Raw genomic sequence first — 24,178 nt, forward strand, 5'->3', positions numbered from 1 at the left:
TGATTCCCTTGAAGCAGATGTTTTAATTTGTTAGGTGTTTTTTGGAGGGAGGAAAATCTGCTTGCATTTAAATAGATGTTCAGACCAAGAAAGGAATTTGCTTGAAAACATCTTTTCCACCTGTATAAAAACTGTATCAGAGAGGCTTATGACACATGTGTGAAGCGGTGAAAGAAATAATCACAAAGATGACCAAATTACAGAAATCTCCCTCACACCTGAAATACGACATTTCTGGAGTAAGCGCGGTCACTTCAGCATAGGGCGTGGACCTGGATCACGGAGGCACTGTGTTTAATATATCTGATATTGCAAAAAGACCATTAAAACCAAGAGTCTGCCGAGCAACCTTCCTCCCTGGGTAGAAATCTGGTACATTGTTGGTCCTTGCCACTGCAAATTGCCTCCACACTCCAGATCCTTCACTCCTTTGTGTGCTGTTGCTTTTGCCCTTGTTTGTAGTGATCAATGTGGAATACAGTTTTAAAGCATGTGCTCAAAGTGGAAACCTTTGATGGTTTTCAAAGATAGGGAAGAATTATGTACCTGTCTGAGCAGCAGGTGAAGAATGTTACAGCTGTGGGAGCACTGATTCAAGTAATTAATTGATCTCTCTTTGCAGTGGAATACTTATTAGACCTTACCCTGTCCTCAGAAGATGGTGCGGTTGTCCCCAGGCGTGAGTCTGATTTGAAAGTTCATAACATGCTGGATCCACGTGGGAGGCAAAAGCTTAGGGAACAACCTGCCCCAGTAAAAACCAGGCACAGAAAAACTGAGCTAAAAAGATCAACCTAGGGTTCTTCTTGTGCTGGAATTACATATCTCAAGTTTGGCCATTATTATATCATACAATGTTAGTAGTTTAATTGTCTTTCTGTATTTATTTATATGGGTTGGGAAAGCCCTGGTTGCTGAGGAACATGTGCTGCTGAAATTTCACACTTTTCACCATCCTAAGGTTTGGTAATTCCAAAAGACATAAGAAAATGTAATGACATTTCTAGAGTTTCCTTGTCAGAAAAAGAAAAAAAGGGGGGGGGGGGGGGGGGGGGGGATAGAAAAGAAAACCGTGTTTTCTTCTGGCCCTGAGAATTTTTGGGGGAGTAAACTGAAATGCATCTATGATCAAAGTGATTCAACAGAAGCAGAGTTAAAGACCAAAGACTAACATAATTTAGCCTAATGTAGACTGATCCCCAAATCAGCCACTCTGTTGTATTCTGGGGGCAATGTGGTTCCATCAGCAGTGGAAATGTATTTTTCCACATTGCTTTAAATGGCTTACGTGTTGGTAGGTCTGTTTTGTAGATATCTCTAATAACTAAATAAGGGAGCAAGTTGGATGATTTAACTACAGATTATTATTTTTTTTCAGTGAATATTGTAGTCTATGAAAAATTCTTGCATGTTTCTTTCATCTTAAAGCTCATGACCATTCATATCTTAAAGCAGTGAATATAACCTGCTGCGGCAGCATAGAAGCATTCAGAGTGGCAGAAGCCTTTGAAATGACACCTACCTGTTTCTAGTTTTGAAATATATTGAAATAAGAATTTGGGTCATCTGTAGCACTAAATATTAACTTAATGGGAGTTTACTTTGGAAACTTCATTCTCGTCACACAATACAGCTAATAATATGTTTTCAGACACACCAAACTTGATGTAACGTGGTCATGGGGACTCTCTCACTCCTGCCCTCTCTCTGCTCCCCCACACACACATCTGTGGTCAGTTTGAGGATTTTAAAGCTTTACTAAATGGATATGGCTTTCCAGATCTGTACACCGGTGCTGGTTTGCTGCTAGTGTGTTTGTAATTAAAAATCATGACATTTGACCTTTAGTCCGTGGCCACAGCATAATTGCATTCATCATACCTCATTTATGAATGCAAATCAGGTCAATTTAACTCTACAGTATGTTTACTCTGCATATTTTTAAAAGCCTTCTCTTGCCACAGCATGTCTTTCTCCTAGACTGCTTCAGTTTGTGGTAATTGCAGAGCACGCTGTCACACTGGAATTGCAGGTATGGATGGTTTGAGTGGTGATAGAGTTTGAGTGGTCTGGAGATGCCTTGGATCTGTCAGCAGCCAAAAGTGATGAGATAATTTGAATGGGACAGCTTTGTCTTTGAACAGCTAACAGCACCCCAGAACAAGCTTTAATAAAACTAATATACCTTGGCAATAAAACTAATATGTCTTTATTGAAGTTATTTATGCTAGCTGAGGATCTAACTCCCAGCTTGTTATGCCAGCAAAGAGGCTGCAGGTTTCAGAAGGCTCTGCCCCCAGCCCTTGTCTACAGAAAGCCATTCTTCACTGTGCCTTTGAACCCACACCATGCCTTGAGGTAAACTCCTCCCAAGTGCCAGTGAATTAAATCACCCTTGTATGGAGGTACACAGGGAGAAGCCAGGGGAATTTCAACTGGTCATTATCAATCACACAGCACAAACAGTTTGGAGGAGTAATCAGTCTCTCTGTCCTTAGCACAAAGAGGTTTACAACACCAGAGGAGTTTATTATTATTGCTGGTCTAAGATCATCAAAGTCATTTTGTTTCATCTTGAACAGTAGTCAGAGGGGTTAAAGTGAGGTTAAACTGCCTAAACAAAATGGAAGCAATTACACAGTGGGATCATGGTGGACTGTTTGCTTTAACCCTCACTGACAAAAAAGGTACTATAAGAAAAAAAGATCCCCAGCCCTTTACAATCATCTGTCTGTTTAAGTTCACGCCAAATTTCTTCACCTAAATCTTTTGGGGAGTGTCACAAGTTTAGACACTATCAGTTTCTTCACAGTTCCCAACACAGCCCCCATTCGGTGTCTGATCTGTGCGCCGTTGTCATCACTCTGTGAGCTGCTTTGCAGGACAGTACTTACCCTGCACTGGAGACATGCCCGTAAAAGTTATACATTAGATTTTTCTACTTAGTGACTTGGCAGGAAAAGACAGAGCGATGTGGAAGAGCAGTATGATCAGGAATGCAGAGCTGGCCCTTTCCAAGCTTTAAATTGCAAGATGGGGAATTGATTCTTCTACTTCATTCAAGGTTATACCACAGCTGAATTGTCAAACTTGGCCTTCCAGTGACCTCAATCATGTGATGGGATGAGATCTGCCCTTTACTAGTTTTGTTTTTCTGTTCCTCGAAAATGGACGGCAGTAACATAAACAGCTTTAACTTACAGTGTGAACACTGCTGTATTATGGGTCTAAACAGTCTTTACTGAATCCCCTGCAGGTTCATTGCTGTTGAGCAGAAAAACACATGACAGTCCTAGATGGTGAGTTTAAAGAAAATATACTAAATAATAATAATAATAATAATAATAATAAATTATTTTAATTCTACAAACAAGCATTGACACAGTGTTTATTGAAACATGTCTGTCTGAAAGCGGACTGGGGCTTCCACAGATAATCCAAATGAAGAATTGCATGCCTAATTTTATCATTATATAAGATGTTTGCAAAAGAGTTCCTCTGTACCCTGAAGGAATGTTACTGAAATAGCTCCTGTATAGATGTGAATCTTCACAAAGTTAATGGGGAAATATTTCTGTGATCCTGTGTCACACCTCCAAACAAGAGGTGACTCTTTCAAAGAGTTCTCTGTATCCTGTGAAGTGTTTATCTTGTTCAAGCTTGTTGCAAGGCTTAAGGACAAAACAGTAGGGAATAGGATAGGAGGAGAACACTGTGATTTTACAATTTGTAAGAAAGCTTGCAATTCTGTGGTGTATCTTCTGCTAGGAAGAAACAACAACAAAAACAACTTTCTTTATGCAGAGAAAGCAATAAAAACAGCTTGTCAACAGAACCAAAGTGTCCAAATACCTAAAAAAAAAAAAAGGATTCCCAGCGATAGAAGTGCACGGTGATGAATCAGGCTCTTCTCAAAACATTACTGTAAATGGTAAAGACTAAATAATATTCTAACACAAATATCTGTGCATCTCTGATAATTAATCACAGACAGTGCGTGAAGGAACATATTTTGATCTGTCTTGCTCCGAGTTTAAAGTAATGAAAAACTGTCAGCTTCAGTGGGCTAGTCGTCATTTAAAAATGCAAAGTTGTAGTACTTCAACACAATTTATTGTTTATGAGGAGCTGTTTGGAAAGTGTTGAAGCTATAGATGGAAATGCAGATAAGCCCAAGTAAAGGGGCACTGATTTGACCGAGGGTGGAGGGTAAAACTGGCACCTGTCGCAGCTTACATGTTAAAAGAAAATAAGAGGTTTTTTTTTTTTTTTTTTTCTGATTTGTGCGAGAGAAGAAAGCAAGAAAGCTTGGTGGAAATCTGTATTCTAATTCAGGAACATTTGAATCTGAACAATTAATACTAAGGTGCCAGCTGACCATGTAGCAGCAGTACAGTATGCCACTTGCTTAATTAAATAAATTTCCTTTCCCTCCCCCAAATGAATGGGCTACTGGACCATGGCATAATTTATGTATCCTCTAATACTGACTCCTTAGACACAAGGAGGGTGTAGATGTGAGACTGTAGACACTATATTATTAGCAAGTATACAGCTAGGTACGAGAACAGAAATAGGCAATACTTCCATCCTAAAATAATCACAATGGCAAGATCCCTAATCTTGTACCATGTCAGTGTAGCACAGGGGAGAACCTTATTTTTTTGGCCACTAAAAGCAGGATATCCAAAATATGTGTGAAGCTGCACCTCAGTCAGGACACCTGCACAAGCTCAGATTTAGCAGCTTGTTTAATCACACCTTGCACAGGAGGTTTATATCACATTCTACCAATGCTTTCACTTTGTGCAGTCCTAAAATATAAATTATATCAACCTGAATGTAACCAAAGCTTAGCCTGGAAAGTAATTTAGCCTGGAAGGGGCCAGTGTTGTTTAGTGGGGCCAGTGAAGTTGAGACTGTAACTTACTGTCACTGGCTTACTGACAGCAGAGGAAATAGCTCCTGAAGTGCCCTGCAAGCTTTCTCTCACTGATGCACCTCCTCCTACTGAGCCCATCTTCCAGATGCTTCCTCTTGCAGGTAAAAGGCCACTGCAAATTTCTATACTACACAAAATAAATTTTGTTCAGAATAGGATGCACCAGGAAATGCTTTTGCACTGGATAAAGTTATTTGAGCAGCAGAAATATTTGCTCTCTAATTAGACTCCTCTCTAGCGGCAACATGTATCTCTGAGAACTGGACGTAGGTTTTGCACTCGGGTCTCCCAAATAAGAATTTCCCCACACTTTCAGTGAAGATGTCTGTTGGATGTCTGATTAACCAGGTTGCCCTCAATAAGCACCAAGATCGAGTGTCACTGATTTCTGTGCACCAGGCAGTGAGCTGGACATCCATCTCCTGTAAGTACGAGATCGGAGTAAGATGCTGCAGTCAGGAGAAGGAACAGAATTTCCGTCCTTGATTCTAGCACCAAGAGGAGGACTTATTTAGCAAAGAAAAAGAAGGAAGAGTCAATTTGTCATTTGAAGTCTTTATTCCTGATGAATACTAGCTCACGCAGAGAGGAGAGATGAGACTTTTGGACTGTTCCCCAATAATCCCTTGAGATTTCATTCTTTCCCCTTAAATGGACAGGGAGCATAAGACTGATAGATATTTCCAGGGCACTGCTTTGAATTAACAGTTTCAGTAGCGGGCACTGTAAACAGCCAGTCTAGATTGTGCCTTCTGATCTCCATTTAGAAGCTCTGAAGCCAGCTGATCCTTTTCTTTTTCTTCATTTTTATTTCCTTTCACAGAACAATTCCAAAGTATTCTTAAACTATAAAAATGAAATTGCTCCCTATAAAATATAATTGGAGTTGCATTGTAGTTTGAGTGACAACCAGATGCTAGAAAAAAATCCCAAACTGTTAGTCCAATTATGTAAGTTTCTCAGTACTCTCGCTGTACGAAGTCTTGTCCAAAGGAGATTTGCTTCAGCTAAGTTTTTGATTGTAATTTTTATTCTCTTTTAAAGGCCTTTTTGATAGCTTTTCTCTTTCTGTATCTGCATGTTTTCTCAATATGCTGACACTAAACACGTGTGTGTTCTGTAGGCTGGGAAGCAAATCCGTAAGTGTAATAGGCATTAGAACAGGCTATATAAAACACGCAGTGGCCAATACAGTGGCTGTATTTTTACCATCCCTTTGAAAGCACAAGTCACATCCCCAAGTCCATGGGTTTCCATCAGTGCCTAATAAATGCAAATTAAAGATCAAGCTGCTTACGTTTGCAAACCTGGATTTTTTTACTGTGTAAAAAGAGATGTTTTGTGCTAATTAAATACTCTTTTTTTTTTTTTTTTTTTGGTGGGGAACTCCAGTGCCTGAGTTTGAGTGGCTGCCTGATCCACAAGAACTCTGCCAGAGTTTATCAAAGCTGAAAATAATACTACACACGTTTACTTTCAGATGATTGCAACAGGCTGAGTAAAATGGTTGTCCTGTCATTGTCAGTGTTACTGAACTGGCGGAACAATTTTTTTTTACAAGTTTGGAGTTTGCATGTTCAATTTCTGCTTTGGATGCAGTTCTCAGAGGATGCAGCTGAAAAGGGGTTTTTTTTTGACTTCCCACTGTTTAGTTTTACAGGGGTCTTTATGTTCTGTTCATTGGGTGATTGTATGAATTAGTAGCTTGAGCAAGGTTAGTGAAACGGTCTGTAAAAACAAGGCTCAGCTGCAGTGCTGTGGAATGCAGCACGGAGATGAAACATTGCACACACATGGAACATTGTATTAGGCTCTTGCTGTCTGAAACCAATGACAGTCCAAGTGAAATTAAAAGTCCTTTCATCAAGTGATAACTTCAAAGTCCTATTCTCCCAAAGCTCACGGACAATAACTCCATTTTCAAATATCTGAACTGTACAGTTGTTACTCTTTTTATTTATACAAAAAGCCTGCTTTCTAGGGTTCTTGTTTAATTGGTGAAACCTGTTAATGAAAGCACTGGTGAATTATGGCTTTTGGGGACATAAAGTTATTGACACATCACATAAGAAAGTGTGTTTACTTGTTTTGAACCTGAATGCTCCCTTCAGTTCCTCACAAGCCGGGTCCTGCACCTGGGGCACAACAACCCCAAGGAGAGCTACAGGCTGGGAGATGAGTGGCTGGAAAGCTGCCTGGCCGAGAAGGACCTGGGAGTATTGGTTGATAGTCGGCTGAATATGAGCCAGCAGTGTGCCCAGGTGGCCAGGAAGGCCAACAGCATCCTGGCCTGTATAAGAAGCAGTGTGGCCAGCAGGTCTAGGGAAGTGATTGTGCCCCTGTACTCGGCTCTGGTGAGGCCGCACCTCGAGTACTGTGTTCAGTTTTGGGCCCCTCGGTACAGGAAGGACATGGACGTGCTCGAGCGAGTCCAGAGAAGGGCGACCAAGCTGGTGAGGGGTCTGGAGAACAAGTCTTACGAGGAGCGGCTGAGGGAGCTGGGCTTGTTCAGCCTGGAGAAGAGGAGGCTCAGGGGCGACCTTATCGCTCTCTACAGTTACCTTAAAGGAGGCTGTAAAGAGGTGGGGGTTGGTCTGTTCTCCCACGTGCCTGGTGACAGGACGAGGGGGAATGGGCGAAAGTTGCGACAGGGGAGTTTTAGGTTGGATGTTAGGAAGTACTTCTTTACCGAAAGGGTTATTAAGCATTGGAACGGGCTGCCCAGGGAGGTGGTGGAGTCACCATCCCTGGAGGTCTTTAAAAGACGTTTAGATGTAGAGCTTAGCGATATGGTTTAGTGGAGTACTTAGTGTTAGGTCGGAGGTTGGACTCGATGATCTTGAGGTCTATTCCAACCTAGAAATCTGTGATACTGTGATACTGTGATACAACAGAGTACAGCATAAATGGCTAGGCTTCTCTAGCAATGTGAATTACCTAAGGTCAAAAATATCATATTAAAATTTAGATTGGAATGCACCAGTTTGTACTTAGTGGATATCAAAGACAAGGCTGTGTCTGTATTAAATATTTCTTGTAACGCTGCACTTGCAGCAGTTTCAGAATGGTTTATAGGCACAGTCAGAGATGGAGGGCTGAGTAATAATTCAGCTTCAAGGTGTCAAAGACATGAATAACCATTGGATGGTGGGAATCTAGAAGAGAGTGTCATAGCCCATGCATGTGCTCTTCACAGCTGTTACTTCTTAAATACTACAGTGTAGCTTGTTGTGATCAATGGGCAAATTCTTAGTGCTTTGGAGAACTGAGGCTCATTCTCATTAACTGATAGTTCAAATATCTCTCTCGTGCTTCTTTAAGTGTTCAAAGACAGCCACAGTGTGTTTTCAGTCCTCGCAGAGCTGGCATGAGAATGTAAAGCAGCCTCTGGATTTTTACCTTCAGCTCCTTTTGTATGACCTTTAAAAACCACAGCTGGAAAACCACAAACTTCTAGCTAACAATGAAGAAAAATCAGAACCACTTGACTCAGGTGTCTTGGTATCAGCTGTCAAAGCAGCATTGTAGGGGAAAAGAATAACTATTAAAAAATATTAAATAGAAGAAAACAAAGAAAATGAATTTGCTTTGAATGGGCAACAGAGTATTTGACATTTCTTTGCAAGTGGTAATCATCTAAATGATATACATCATCTGCAGCACAAAGTATAAACAACCAAAAGGAAAATCAGGAAAATATTTGCAACATTTTAACAGGAGTTCATGAGGTGTGTTTTTTTTGTTGTTGTTGTTTTTTTTTTCATTCCATACTTTTTAATCTCTTGAACAGAACAACTTGTAACTCAAAGTGCAGATAAGCTCACATCCATCAGATATTGGCAACGGAAATTCAATGTGTATTCATAAATACATACCCTTTGATGGTTGGTCTGTTTTTCTATCTATCCATCCAAAACTGTAGGGATATTGGAGCTTTAGAGCTCTGTTAAGCAATGCAACATACTGTTCAATTCATACTGTTCATACTGTTCTGTACCTGCATAATTGTTGTGTCTTTCTGGGAATATATCTTTAAAACAAAATGAGAGAAGTCAGAGAATTCAAAACAGACTTTTTTTCTTTTTTTTTTTTCCTTTTTTTTTCTTTTTTAGGGTAACACCATCTGAATCTGATCTGGACTAGAAAGCTGAAATTCAGATTTGAAGAAGGATTTTGAATGACTAGATCTAAAGATCACTATGTTTACATACATAAAATTTGTGAATAGTGGTTATTTTGTTTGTCTTGTCTGGTTTCAAATGTTCCTAGTATTTTCATCTTTCAGGCACAAGCAACTATGGGATGTTTGCAGGTCTATAAAATATGTTTATTTACTAATGGTTCAGAGGATTGGATAGTAAATTTTTGGGGGTAGGTATTGTGTCTTGGTGAATGTAACATACAAGTCAGTGAGGACCCTGGTTCCCAGTATTCAGTGAAAGCAATTGGAGTAAAACATTTTGCTTTAATGGGCTTTGGATCAAGTCATCTTACTAGTTGAAATGCCAAATACAAATAATTTCCTTTTTCCTTTCCCCAAAGAAGTGCCTATAATCCAACTGTTCTTTGTCTTAAAGTCAGGCTTTAAATTTTATGATAGTATACATGCCAGAGAGCTTTTCACATAGACAGGTTTCTCTGTGTTGTCAATAACAGTTTGTGAAATGTTGGAGAAGTTTGACTGCTGTCTTCAGCACTCAAACATAAGTGGCAGAATCACAGTTCACAGTCATAATTTCATGCAGAAATTATTTTTTGTTCAGATCTCCAGGAAATTATTTCATTTGGACTCAGCTTTGAGCACCTGCTCATTGGGATTGTTCATATTCAAATTCAGGTCAGTTCATTCATTCACAAGAATTGTGCTGGGGGCAAGTGGAGCAGACTAGCTGGCTTTGTGCTTTGCTACACAAAGACTGTGTGAAGGTCCTTCGATAGATGTACTACATTGGTCTGTAAAGGGCAGTCATGGTGTTCCATCGGGAGACCATATTTCCATTCATAATAAATATAAGTGCTCCTATGGCACCTAGTTCAGCTGTGGGCATGCCACTGTCCCACTTATAAAATATCTGCTTCCTTTCCTGCCTTCTTCTAATGTACCATGAACTGAGTGGCAACCCTTCACGCTGGTCATTCTGAAAGATCCACATCCTTGTCCTGTCCATCCCATAAACTTATAATGTAGCTAACACAGAGCAACAGAGATATCCCCAAGACTGTTGTGTTTGCCATATTACATATGATATGGTAATATCTCAGTATGAATTTATCCAGGACCCACTTTTTCCCCCAAATACTCATGAATGGGTCAGATAGAAACTCTCAAGCATTTGTCAAGAGAATATAAGTATGAACAGCTGGGGCCAGGAAGAGAATATTTCTTTTTTTTCTGTTACGCATGAACAAATAATTGGTTTAGTTGTTTGAGCTTTTTGTTTTGCTTATTTGTAGATGTATGGATTTTAACAAACAGAGATCCTTAGTATGAATAAAATACCTGCTGAGAACACAGATTAGTGATTCAAAGGCAATGTTGGTATTTGAGATATTTAGAACCCATCTCAGGTTCTCTCACCACTGGAAAATCTCTACATTCAGTTCTAAGCACAAGCTCATCACCTGTATTTCTCTCACTTTTGCTTTGCTTATACTGTTTTTTTGACAATTCCCTTTTTCCTTATTTTTGTTCCATTTTGCTTCACTATTTGGCCTTTTCCCACCACACCTTGTTTAAGTTTTTAAAACAGAAAGGTATAGGGAAGGTAAAAGGCTCTTCACCATTTCCCATAACTGTGGGTTTGAGACGACAAAAAATTACCAGGTAATATATTTTTATTTTAAAGAAATATATATTTTGTACAGCAAGAAGTATAATCTGAAGCCAATAGCTGCAGGATTTTGAGGAAGCCAAATAAGTGAAGTGAAAATGAGTTAAAAAAAAACTTGGAGGAGAGCTCCACCAGCTGCACACTGCAGCTCAGAAGATCTGATTACAGTATGCTGGGAAGATGGTTCCCTTCATTCTTTCCATTTTTTCCTGTATTATTTCCATAAATGTCTACCCATATCTTCCACAGCTAGGAACTGGGCTCTTGGTCTGAACAGCTATGGCAGTTTTAAAGTTTTTAAGTGCAGAAAGGTTAAAGTGAAAAATGCACTGATCAAGGTGAGGAAGGCATTCCGTCTTCATTAAATAACTACATTAGGAATCGGAAGAAATCTTGCAAGAAAAACAAAACAGAAGAAAAATTACAGGGCTCAACTAAAAGTATTCCAGTTGTCTTGTCACATAGAAGGAGTAATACCCGGACAAGGCTTTAGACTTACGCCTGCCAATAAATTTCTTGTAAAGAGACCAAACTGAAACACAGATGTCCCATCTCATCAAATGTATATCATGACTGGCCTTAAGCCATGCTGGAGTCTTACTCATAACTGATTGGGCATTATAGAAATCCCTGTCTCTCAACTGGAAGCAGCAGATTTAGGAGCAAGAATGTGCATGACCGGGAGCTGCCCTTCAAGCACACATGCAGAACCAGCCATAACCTGAACAAAATGGCAGAGTACAGTTAAAACCCAAAGATAAAACCAAGACAGCCCTGACAAACTTGTGCCTGAACTGGGGAGTTTGATTTCACAGCACTTTTTCAATGTTAGCAGGAAAATATATTGCTTGGTTTTCACTGTCTATGCTGAAGAGTATTTGAGAGATCTTGTTCTCACTCCCACTCTTCGGATAGGCTCAGCCTGCATTATGCAGCTGACTCAGTGGCACCTATGACTCTATGACTTCAAATGTCTTACAAGAGGTTGTACAGGACCAGAAAACCTTTTTTTTTTTTTTTTTTTTTGTAGTAACATGATTATCAGGGTAAACTTTTGCAGCACAAATAGTGCTTTTGTGGGGATAGAAAATGACCCAGTTGGTTTCTCTAATCCTTCTTGAGAGAGACATCCTGGGGCAATCAACCCATTTATACATTCTCTACATTTTTTCCCCCTTTTTGTTAAAGGAAAGGACTGGTTAGCTGCCAAGACCTGTTTAAATGGTAACCTATGCAATTCATTCTAAAAACACTCATTTATCATTCCCAAATTAATCTTGTAACAAGATAGCTGCTCTTATTTTGTCATTTTGCCCTTTGGATAAGAGATCACAAACACATAGGTATCCAACCCAAAGATTCTAAACAGCATATATAAAAGATGTAGAACAGGAATGGCATCTCTATAATTATAAACAGAAACAAGTAGCCATATATCTTCATTTTTCACATATCACATCTATTAATAATAGAATGAAATGTAATTTGTGCTGAATATTCTTCAGAGTCTTGTGCCAGAAGCATAATTGTTTTCAATCAGTTTGGTAGCTGGGAGGAAGACTTTTTTTTTTTTTTTTAAACCTGCAGTAAACACTCACAATTTATTCAAAATGATTAAAATATGATATATTCCATTTTCCTGGCACACAGAATGCATTTTGACATGAAAAATTATATAAACAATGAACAGTTTGGTATGAAACTACTGTGCAGAATTTTAAAACCATGCGTACATACACACTGTTTTGAGGGTAGAAAATAATATCTTGGCACCAGCAAGAACAGCCTGCTACAATGAAAAAGTTATAAATGTAACTTTTTTACTGCAAGCATGCAGCCCTTTTCAAACCACGTCTTGTAAAAGCATTGCAGACATTTAAATGAAGGGTCGAAATTTCTGTGGCAGGTTTGGACTCTCGATTCTTCCCTTTTTTTGGGGGGTGGGTGTAAAATTTTATGGGTTCTGCTCACACACTTAGAGGCTTTTCTCTCAAAGGACTTTCTTGTAGAGGAACACACTGCAGAATGTGTGATTTCTGACACCTCTCCTGTTCCCAGCAGCACAGGCCTAAATTTATGTTCTCTGTCCTGCATCCCACTCTGCAGGGACATGAAGAAAATAATGTCTTATTTTTCCTTCGTTTCCCCCCACACACCCTTTTCCTTCATGTGCTGCCATATCTCTTCAAACTGACTTTCCTTGTCCTTGGATAGCGCATATCTCTGTTTTGAAAAGATGCTCCCTTTCCTTGTACAGTTGGAAACTCTAGAAATTATTTTTGTTCAAATCCACTCGGAAGCAGGAAACACTCCCCAAAACCACTAAACAGTGAGTCTTTCCATTGACTGCATCAAGCTTCGGGTCAAGACCTTGATCTTCACTCCTTTTTGTTAATTGTTTAAAAACTGAGTTTCTTTGCTAGTCTGCAAGTTATTCTTTACAGTTTTTATAAAGAAATTCAAGCTTGTGGATTTTTTATTTAAATGAAAATTTTCTTGCTTTATCCATCACTGGCTGCTCACTGGTTTGTCTGTGATGGGTTGCTGAGGTCACTGGTACTCTTTCTGCTCCATGAATAGAATGACTCAAGTGTTTGAAAGAGACTAATGACTCTAATAGCCAACAAAGAATGAATTTGCTTATGTATAAACATCCTTGTTTGTATGCCAGTTAGGACATTTACGCACAGTACATCTATTCTTCAAGCATAGGTGTATGCAAATTGCAATAGGGCTGTGGGGGGAAATGGCAAATGAAGCTTACATCTCAGAAGGAGGGACTTGGGAGCAGCCCAACTCCCTGGTGAGAGAGACGGCGTGGTACAGCAGGCGCCTCCGGTCCCCCTGTCTGTGCCCTGGGTTTTCCACAAAATTAAATGGCTGCAAGTCCCATCCAGCCTGCGTGTCCCAGCAAGTCTCTAGTTAGGACATTAGGAGCTGCAGGACTCCAGGGCACAGCACTGCACAGGCCCACAGGTCACTTTATAATGAGCCAGAGATGATCAGAGAGATGTAAAGGACAACTCCAGCTCATGAAATGGACCACTCCAGCTTGAGAGGGGTTTTGGTGCACATTAGAGAAACAAAAATAAATATAACAGTAAAAACCTTTCAGAAGAATCCCCCTCCCCTAGAGTTGGCAATGTCATAAAACATGTTTTCATGTCATTAAGGGTCTGCTTTTCAGTGTTTCTTTCTTATTCATCTTATTTTTTTTTCCTTCTTCTCTCATTGCAAAGTGACCTCTGAAACCTTCTCATTTAAAATATCATCAATATTGAGATGCTTCTGTGGAACATTTTAGCTTAAATAAACCAGTATATGTTGATTACATTCTTTGAGTAGAAGTGTTCCAAATATCTGTAAAGGCAATCTTCGTTCAAAAATAGTTCTTTAATTGAAAACATTAAAATAATCATTTTTCAATCTCTTGTTTTTTGTGTTTTTTTTTTCTTTTCCTGTCTTTGCATAGTTTGAAGTATTTGTCTTGTGTGTTTGTTTTCTCAAACATCTGATTTCTTTTAATAAATGTTTCCATGAAAATATTACATAAAAAATAAGAAAAAAAAAAAAAAGGAAAAGGAGGACATATCTTACATTAGAACACTAGATGTGTTTAGAGAAAAATTATTATAACTTTAAAAATTCATGCATGTATGGAACACTAGCAGAAAATCAAAAATCAAATATTTCCCACTGAGGAAATATTTGCATTATTCTGTCTTTTGTCCCTTTTCAATGTATCTTCCATGTCTTTATCTTCAATCTTGACTTCAAGTTTTGTTTTGTTTTGTTTTGTGCTAACTTGCTTCCTTGGTTAACCTTGAAGCAGAATCTGGAACTCCATAGCTCTGATCTTAAAACCTTTTAGGGCTCCAAGTGTCATAGAGAGCTTTCATGAAGCAGCAGTAGCAGCACAGGACCTACTTGGGTAAGACCACTGCTGACCCCAGACCCACCTCCTGCCTTCGTCTAGGGATCTAGGGTCATCACTATTGAGAGTCACTTTCTCAAAGAGACAAGCCAATGTCCATTAGAGTTTTAAGTTAAACCTGCCCACTGCTAACATCTGTCTGAAGTCAAACAGCTCAATATTCAGACGAAAGTGTGGGTGTTTGCAGCTGGGACCATCATCTCACATGGCCCACCAGGATGACGTCTGCCTGCCTTCCTAACACATCCAAACAAGCAAGCTCGACGCACTAGAGCACAGGGCTCTGGTCCAGGACAAACGTATAATGTAGATATTGCCATAGCATGTCTTTTTTCTCTGCAATAATGGTGATTCCAAGCTTCCACCCACAGCTTGCTTTAATGACAGTGTTGTGGAGGACAGAGACACCCACAGCTTGGTACTAAGTCTGTTGTCAGCTCTCAAAGTTTCTCACAGAGTTTAGCTCAGCTATTTAGGGCTGATGAGATCATGCTGTTTAATAAACGAGAGACCACATACGGATGATTTACCAGCACTTTGGGGAACCACGGTTTCAAAATCGTTGAGCAAAGCTAATCCCTGGACTTGATTCTGGCAGGTAAGATTGGTCACTGGAATTGCTCCTGTCTAAGAGGTGCAAAAAGCCTTGACTAAAGCAATATTTTCTGGATTTTCTTCTGCAAGGCTGTTATGACTTCACTGATACTTGCAGTAATATATGGGAATGAGCGAACAAACACCATCACAATTATTAACAGGTCTCAGCTTTGGTGGTAGCACTTTCAGAAACCTACAATTTGTTCTTGTTTGGTACCTTCTTTAAGTTTATCTAAAGCTACCTCTTTCCTCCCAGCCTATGCTGGCTTTTGTCTGTGCGTCTGAGCTTGCAAGAACAGGTCTGTCCCTTCTGCTGAGTGGGTGTTGGTGGCATTGTAACAATAATGAGCTGTAGGAGTCATTATGGTATAGGGGTTTTCTCACGGAAGGTTGTCAGTCGTGCTGGATATTGAGAGAAGTGGATCTGGTTGGCCTAATTCTTCCTTCTCGTCTGTTGGTGGGACCCCTGCATGTTTCTGCAGGAATATTAGGGCAGGAACCTATACTCTAGGGTTTCCTTGCAGAGACATCAGGGCTGGGTGCGTGTAAAGCTGTACAGCTGCTGTATTTGCCTAATGTTGTGCAGTGTAGATCCCAGCCAGGACTCGGATTTGTGGCTGGGCTCAGAGCCTACAAAGTGAAGGATTCAGGATTTGGCCTGGGTCTGCATGTGTATTTATGTAGTGACAGAAAAAGCAAATTCCTTACAAGCAAATATGAGTCAAAACAAAAACATTGTGAAGGTCAGCTGAGCACGACATCGAGATGATGTTATCCCAGCCACACATTCAACTCTTGAGCTGCCAGGCCAGCCAGAAGGACTTGCAGCCAAAAGTCATGAGAAGATGCCAGCTGGGAAGCCACCCACCAACACCCCAGCTGGCTTCTCAAAACAACTGGAGCCTCAGTGTTTGACACTCAGCTTCAGGCACAGCTGCAGAGCATAGCCCAGCCACAGAGCAATACCAAGGGCTTCTCATTGGAGTTTCCAACAGAAATACTGTATATGGACAACACAGCCATAAATTCTAATTTGTAAGGATTTCCTTTTTACATTAGAGGAACAGTGATGCATTTAAGGCTAACTGTTTTTTTTTTTTTTTTTTTCTGTTTGTTTGTTTTTGTTTTTGTAACCTAGCTGGCATAACATTACTTCAGCAAGTCAAACTCTATTCTAGTGATATTTTTTTTTCCTAAATATATTGGTTAGCTTCTTGCTTTCAGCCAAAGTATTGTAAACAATTCCCAGTCACAGATGCAATGCAGAGTTAATTAAGGTTGATCAAAGCTTTTGTGCAGTCCTCAGCTCCTAGTGCTGAGGATAAAAGCACTGAGGTCTAAGTTAAGGATGTAGTGTCCTTGGAAATATATATTCCCCCTCCTTGGTTTGAATTTCATTTAATTTCATTATAACCTCATGTCTATAAATGCCCTTCCATTAAGTAATAACAATCTCTACGAAACTCTTCTTGGAAAAGTTTTGAAACTATCTGGAGGCATTTGCCATAAATGTGTATTTCATTTTTAGAGATGTGGTAATGTGTTTGCTATACTCATTTTGAGAAGTTCCATAGCATTGTGATCACTTTTCTTATAGGAGTGTTCCAGATTTGACCAGTTCTATTATGTTAGGCACCATACTTAGTTGATACCTGGAATGATGCCAGGCCAGGTGAACAAGACAGGCAGAAAATCCTGTCCACAGCTAAACCTAGAATTAATATCTAAAATCCTGACAAGAGAGCTGCCTTTCTGATCTCCTTGTCCACCTCTCCCTCACATATTCTGTGGCAAAGCCTTCATTTTGCACCAGCAATCCCAACTTCTGTGTGAAAGAGAACTGAACCCACTGGGTGGAAGAGAGTTTGGCAAACAGCAGCTGGGTATCCTTTGGAAAAAAAAAAAAAGATGCAATTTACACTCTGCATATTTGCTATTCAGTTTAGAGGAAGCCAAAGAAATTCACATCTTCACTTTTAAGAATAGTTTGGTTTGTTTCACGTCATGCAGAATAAGTAAGGTGGCTTCAGAGTGTATCAGTTTTGTCTCTAAACTGGGTTGCCTTTAATAGCTATAAGCTCTTACTGCAGATGATATGGCATTTTTCAGTAACATTTTCAAGTTGTTCTACTTCCTCGCACCTGCAGGAAGCATTACCCAGAGACATTACCCTCTGCATACTGCCTAGCAGCTCCTAAACCATGTTTGTCTTTACAACCTTCAAACTATTCTGTGCCTAGAACGTCTTTGTTCCTGAAGGATTATACACAGAGTAAGCCTGTCCTCTATTCATGGGAGTGAGTTTGTCTGGCAGGGCAGAATCTGGCATGGAAAGGCCCCATGTCTCACCCTTTGTCAAACTGTCATGTTCAATACTCCACAAAAGAGCTCTTTCATTTTATTTAAAACTATGGACCAGATGCTTTATGCTGATTATAGCCACCTCCTGATCCTGTTTATAAGTCTACTCCCTTCAGAACTATTCATGAAATCACTGTAATACAAAATTAATAATGCCAGCTAAATATGGCCCTATCATAGTAATGGAAGATGCAACCGGTCTCATTCCTCTTTACTGTAGCAGGAAACCTCTCTGAAGACAGCCAAACTGCCCGTTTTTCCTTTTAGGCCAATATACTAAATTAGAAAGACAGGTATTTTGCTTTTCTTTTTCTTCATTTTTCTCTATGCGTGAATTTTGCTGATCTGGTAGTCTTCAGGACTAAAGTTTCTCCTTGTGCTATAGCACTTGTAGTTCCTCACAGAGCCTACACTGTGTGTGAAGGTAGCTACCGACTCTTTTCCTACTACTGAGACTACAAGTGAAAGTGGAGATTTTGCATTATACCCCTGAGGGCTTAATAAACCTCACTGGTCTTATTCCAATGAGCCAGTGAATATTTTTTAGACCAAAGTAATGTTTCCGTTTGCTCATGTTGGAATATGATTTTACATTGGGAGCCCAAAAGCAGAAGGATTTTCTTTTCTCTTGTTTTGAGCCAGTCACTGTTCTTCAATTAGTTTTACTGTCAGGAGGAAAAAAGATTATAGTAAAGTATAAAGCAAAATGTCAACATTTATTGCCTGCCTGGTTTTCTTGTTGTAATGGGAGTTGATTGAACTAGTGAGGGGTATGAAATCTTGTTCTCACCGTTATTACAGAGCCAAAATTCTTGTGTGAACTTTGTATTCTGCCTAGAAAAGCACTTTGGGCTACTTGGTTAATATTTTCTGCTCCTCCATAGAAGTGAAACTTCTTTACCTTAACTGTTGCAACAAAGTTCTCCTCTTCCATGAAAAATAAATAAATAAGTAAACAAATAATACATGCCATTGATTTGCTGACAGCATTTCTTAAGTGGTTAAGAAATTGTAAACTTTTCATATAGTCTACGCTTAAAAAAAAGCAAAACAAAACAAAACAAAAACTTCCTTGGGGTTGGATAAGTTAGTAGTTAGAACAGTGATTCAGTGATTATATAAAATGGAAAACCAGAGATAAATGAAAAATCATCACTGGAAGCATGACAGGATAAAATGTCAAGTCTCAAATTTGAAATAGGAGAAAATTACTTTTTTTTTTTTTTTTCAGAATTTTTCCATCCAGATCTTATGAGAAGAATGGTTTCTGCTGACTTTAAAATAAATTTCTGGTTCCATGTTTCCTTCTAAATGGCTTGCTATCTATTACTCCTCTTTTCACTGTAATCTGTGAGGACAGCACTATATACACTTGAATTCTTCTGGTCTTTTAATTGCATGTGTCTCTAGTGTGGTACTGTAAGTATCTCATTTAGCATCAGTGGTTTAACATCCTCCAGAGCAAAGTGAACCAATGACTTAATTAACTTCCACTTGGGCAGTTATCTGCGCTGGGAACCTGCAGGAAGTATTATTCTATTTGAGGGTGACAAATGAACGTACATGAGGTACCACACGCCACCCAGTGGGAGATCTGACAAGAAACATAATTTATTTCATTAGTGGTGCCAAAATGGGCTTTCAAGCTGAAAACCTAAATATGTAGCAGTCTTAGGAGAAGAGGAAACAGCACGGGCTTTGTCTGAAATAACTGATTGTGTACAGTTCATAACATATATTTCCATGGGAAAGTTTAAGTTTGGTGTCACTCTTCATCCATCATATTGTAGTTTGTTAGGTGTTAGCCTAAGTGGTAGAAAAGAATAAACAGTCAAAAATACTTTTGAATTAGGTAATATTTATTAAATGCGTTATGAAAAATAAATGTAAAAGAAAACAGCTAACACTGAGTCAGAAATAACTTTAGTGTTTTAGGACATATTTATAATTGTTCTGGGCACTGTAGATATTGAAACATGGCTAAAGTCTCAAAGATCTTTGGCTTTCTTCAGATTTATTGTAATTTATAGAGCAACAGTTAGTGGCAGCCTCTAATTACCCACAGAACTGAAGTTTCCTGAGTGAAAACTTGAGATCAAAGGGCATGAATAATAGCCTTAAAGGCATCTCCCCTTACACAGACTACTCTTAGCCCCTCTGCTGTCCTTTGGTATAAATTAAGCACCTTAAGATGAATAAAACATGAAGCACAGAAGGTTTAGATTTCACAGAAGATGAATGGTTGGGTTATTGATGGGAAAAGGAGCATGGGAAAGTATAAACCATGTAGATCTGAAAATTTAAAACTCTGTAAGCAATCACCTTTCCTTTAGTATTTTTTCTTTTATTTTCTTTTACTTTATTTAGTCATTTTTTCCAAATCCTTTCTGTTGATAAGGCAGCTGGATTGCTCTGTGTCATTGAGCTACACTTTCAAGCAAGCTCAGAAGCCTTTCGCAGTTCATTCTGTTGATTTCAGTGGGCATACGACCAGGCCATAAAACCACAAGAGCAATCACTGGTTGTTAAAAACCATACAAGCACTTACATTCAATTATAATGAAAAAAGGTGCATACCTCTTGTGTCTCATGAAACTCAAACTTGAAGGCTGTTTGCTTCCTCATATATATAACATGAATCCAGTTCCTTCCTGATGTAAATTTCATTGCCTTTCACTAGTGTTACACTCACTGAATTTAATTCCTCTCATATCCCGTCTTGTTATAGATGCATGCAGCCAGAGGAATTAGGTAAGCAGGACCAAAACCCTTTCTACTGTAGGCAATTGTTCATAGAATAAGATCTGTCAGGATGAATGGGTGCAAGAGGCAAAAGCTGTGTATTTATTTTGAACAAAATTCTGTATTTGCTTTCAACAGAGAATGTTTTCTTTGAAAAAGAAACAAGCAAAAAGAGCAAAAAGACAAATTAGTGGGAAATAGTAAAATGAAGTGTTTCTCCATGAGCTGTGAAAAACGTTGACTATTCATCCTGGCCACTTTTGTTAGAAATCAACATATTAACTTTTTGAAATGTTGATGTTTGGGGAAAAAAAAAAAAAAAGAAAAAAAAAAGTTTTCTTGCATTGGAAACAATTGCCCCAATCTCTTTCTACCAATGGTCAGACTCCCAGATCAGCTTTCTTTGCAAACCAGAGAAAGGTACTGTTATCATCGTATCTCATTAAATCCTATTGCCCAACTATCAAGTCAGTCACACAAACATGGGAAAAAGGGGTTTTCATGCTCCTTCTGCTTGATTAACATTAGGGTTTTGAATGAAGGTCATCTGCTTTCCAGGAAGTTGAGTCAGTCTTTGTCTCTTCTCTTAAAGCTGTTCCACTTTTTATAATACAATTAAAAATTCATTGGACTAGAAATGGGAACCCAGGTGTCTCTCATCCCTTGGGACTGGTCTAACCACTGTCTTATAGAGTCATTTTCTCACCCTGGCTCAATAAATATTAAAGTATTTTATGCAAAGTGAAAGACCTTCTGTAGCAGAAATGGAGAAAAAATACATACAAAGTATACCATAAATCGCAAAGATTACAGCATCCTCAAGGGAGGTGGGAGTCCTGCCTTTAATCCTTGCTCTGAAGCAGGAAAAAAGAGTTTTGAATATGCGTCCTCATGTGGAATTACACTTATTTTTTGAAATTGGATAAAAATAAAATAATAAGTGCACAGAAAAGTCCTACCACTCTCTGTCTGAATGGGTTTCCTGACTCTAAGTGCAGAAAGAATATAATTTAGAAACTGGTAATGGTAAGATTGGAGGGTGTCTTTTTTATGAAATTTGGCAAAATCTTTTCATTCAGTTCAGTTTATTTGTGCAAAAAGGTTTGGAGTGACCTAGAAAACATTTTTTTTTGTATATTTCTCCCCTCTCTCCTCTCCTCTCCTCTCCTCTCCTCTCCTCTCCTCTCCTCTCCTCTCCTCTCCTCTCCTCTCCTCTCCTCTCCTCTCCTCTCCTCTCCTCTCCTCTCCTCTCCTCTCCTCTCCTCTCCTCTCCTCTCCTCTCCTCTCCTCTCCTCTCCTCTCCTCTCCTCTCCTCTCCTCTCCTCTCCTCTCCTCTCCTCTCCTCTCCTCTCCTCTCCTCTCCTCTCCTCTCCTCTCCTCTCCTCTCCTCTCCTCTCCTCTCCTCTCCTCTCCTCTCCTCTCCTCTCCTCTCCTCTCCTCTCCTCTCCTCTCCTCTCCTCTCCTCTCCTCTCCTCTCCTCTCCTCTCCTCTCCTCTCCTCTCCTCTCCTCTCCTCTCCTCTCCTCTCCTCTCCTCTCCTCTCCTCTCCTCTCCTCTCCTCTCCTCTCCTCTCCTCTCCTCTCCTCTCCTCTCCTCTCCTCTCCTCTCCTCTCCTCTCCTCTCCTCTCCTCTCCTCTCCTCTCCTCTCCTCTCCTCTCCTCTCCTCTCCTCTCCTCTCCTCTCCTCTCCTCTCCTCTCCTCTCCTCTCCTCTCCTCTCCTCTCCTCTCCTCTCCTCTCCTCTCCTCTCCTCTCCTCTCCTCTCCTCTCCTCTCCTCTCCTCTCCTCTCCTCTCCTCTCCTCTCCTCTCCTCTCCTCTCCTCTCCTCTCCTCTCCTCTCCTCTCCTCTCCTCTCCTCTCCTCTCCTCTCCTCTCCTCTCCTCTCCTCTCCTCTCCTCTCCTCTCCTCTCCTCTCCTCTCCTTTTCCTATTTTTTTCTACTTTTTTAAATGACAAAGTAAACTTATAAATAAATAAACAGAAAAAATATTTACATTTCTTTCTAAGCTTTTTCTTTTTCCCTGTGCACATTTATTTGAAGGAAATGCTGTGAGCCAACTGACTACACTGTAGACAAAAGGACAAAATTACTTTTTGTCCCTGGTGAAGTATGATGGAAAAAAATGCCATTTTTCAAGCAGTTTTAATCTTATCTCTGAATAGGTGTAGCTATGCTTAAATTGTCAGGTTTTGGGAAAACTTTGAGCTCCCAAAGCTGATCCAAAGCCCTCTCTGAGTAGGTGACAGTCTCTCTGTTGACTTAAGCTGTCTGCGGAGGGGACGCAATCAAAGTTAAACCCTACTGAATGAGAAACTGTTCCTGTGTAATCTAATATATTAAGACAGAGATTTACAGAAAGGAGAGATACCTTAAAGTTATCTTAATATTACAGAAATTTAATTAATTATGCTTTTGAAGTAAGGGTATTTTTATTTATTTTATTCTGCCCCCTCCCCCTCCACCGCTACATTATGGACATAATATATTGACATAAGGACACTGTAGAGGCTAATGAATTCTGATCAATACAAGCAAAATGAAGCAAAATGAGCCAGGCGATATGCAGACTCTGAAACCCTCATCGGTCAAACACCTCTAGCAAACAAAGCCTTTTTCTAATATATGAACACATTCTTTGTACTATGCTGCAGAATAAAAGTGGCAGTTAGTTTAGCTGATCATGAAAAAATAAAATATTTGCTCATGGAGCAAATATTCTCACAACAGTCTTCTAACAATATGAATGGCTCAAAAGGAAAGGGAGTTCATAGGTCATTCTTATTAAGTGCTTGACTGATTTATTTTCGCACAATTCTCCCTTCTGCTGGAGCTGGGAGAACTGAGATGCATTTTTCCTCCAGAAAGGCTTGCTAGCACTGTTCCAGGCTGTTGGATGTGTGGGAAGGGGGGTAAAGGGATGCATGCGAAGGGGGGGTAAAGGGGGGGAGGGGGAATGTGGAGTGTCACGGACACAGTTATCCCATTGCATTAGTTGCATTGCCGCATCCATACTGCTCCAGGAGGCGGAATTTGCTGGACTGAATCCATCCCCACTCTGCCTCCCCCTGACCTCCAGAGTCTGCTATATGTCCTTTTTGGAGCTGTTACGTGGTCGTTTCACTTGTCCTTGCAAGCCGGTTAAACTGTTTGCTCTCTCCATTGCCCTTTCCTATTATGTTTATTTAAGGAACAGCCCATTTCTGCTTCTGGAAAGCTGGCACTTTTTTTTTTTTTTTAATTTGCCTTACAGCATTTGTGATGTCTTGCAAAGTCAAACTGTACAGAATGTTAAAAATATAATATGGAATACAATTCCTCACCCCTATCATAAACTGTATCTTTTGGGACTCCAGCTTCTTTTTTAATTACATCATTACCCTAATTATCTTATTAGCATCCTCTGGTGTAGACAGCCCTTTACAGAAGAATAAAATAAAGAGCTTTTTCTTTGCCCCTGTGGCAGGCTCATGATCAAATGTTCAGATACTATTAAACTAATCATAACCATTTCACTGTTATCTTCCACTTTCCCCATCTGTTTGCCCATTCCCACTTGTCTCCTGCCATACCCTTAGATCGTAAGCTCTCTGAGGCAGGGTGTCTTGCAGGGCTTTGTACAGCATTTGTTCTTAACTGGGGTGTGTGAGTGGTGAAACAGTTATAATGATAGATTTGTTTTCTAGATTATCAATAACATAATTATGTTATATTAAATACTAACATTTTTGCCAATCTTCTTTCTTACCTCCTAATTTTGTAGTACTGTGTAACATT

The 24,178-nt window shown here is 39.6% G+C and overlaps 1 protein-coding gene across 1 annotated transcript in view; it reads left to right on the top strand.

Moving 5' to 3' along the window:
• LOC308176312 (uncharacterized protein) overlaps window positions 1–24,178 on the top strand; it is a 145,801-nt gene that overhangs the window by 114,079 nt on the left and 7,544 nt on the right. Inside the window, exon 5 of the transcript XR_013938219.1 lies at window positions 9,706–9,779. The gene's annotated coding sequence lies outside the window, so the exon portion shown is untranslated. The remainder of the gene's footprint in view (window positions 1–9,705; window positions 9,780–24,178) is intronic.

The sequence above is a fragment of the Anser brachyrhynchus genome (assembly GCF_964034855.1).
Source record: "Anser brachyrhynchus genome assembly, chromosome: 1".
Lineage (NCBI taxonomy): Eukaryota > Metazoa > Chordata > Aves > Anseriformes > Anatidae > Anser > Anser brachyrhynchus.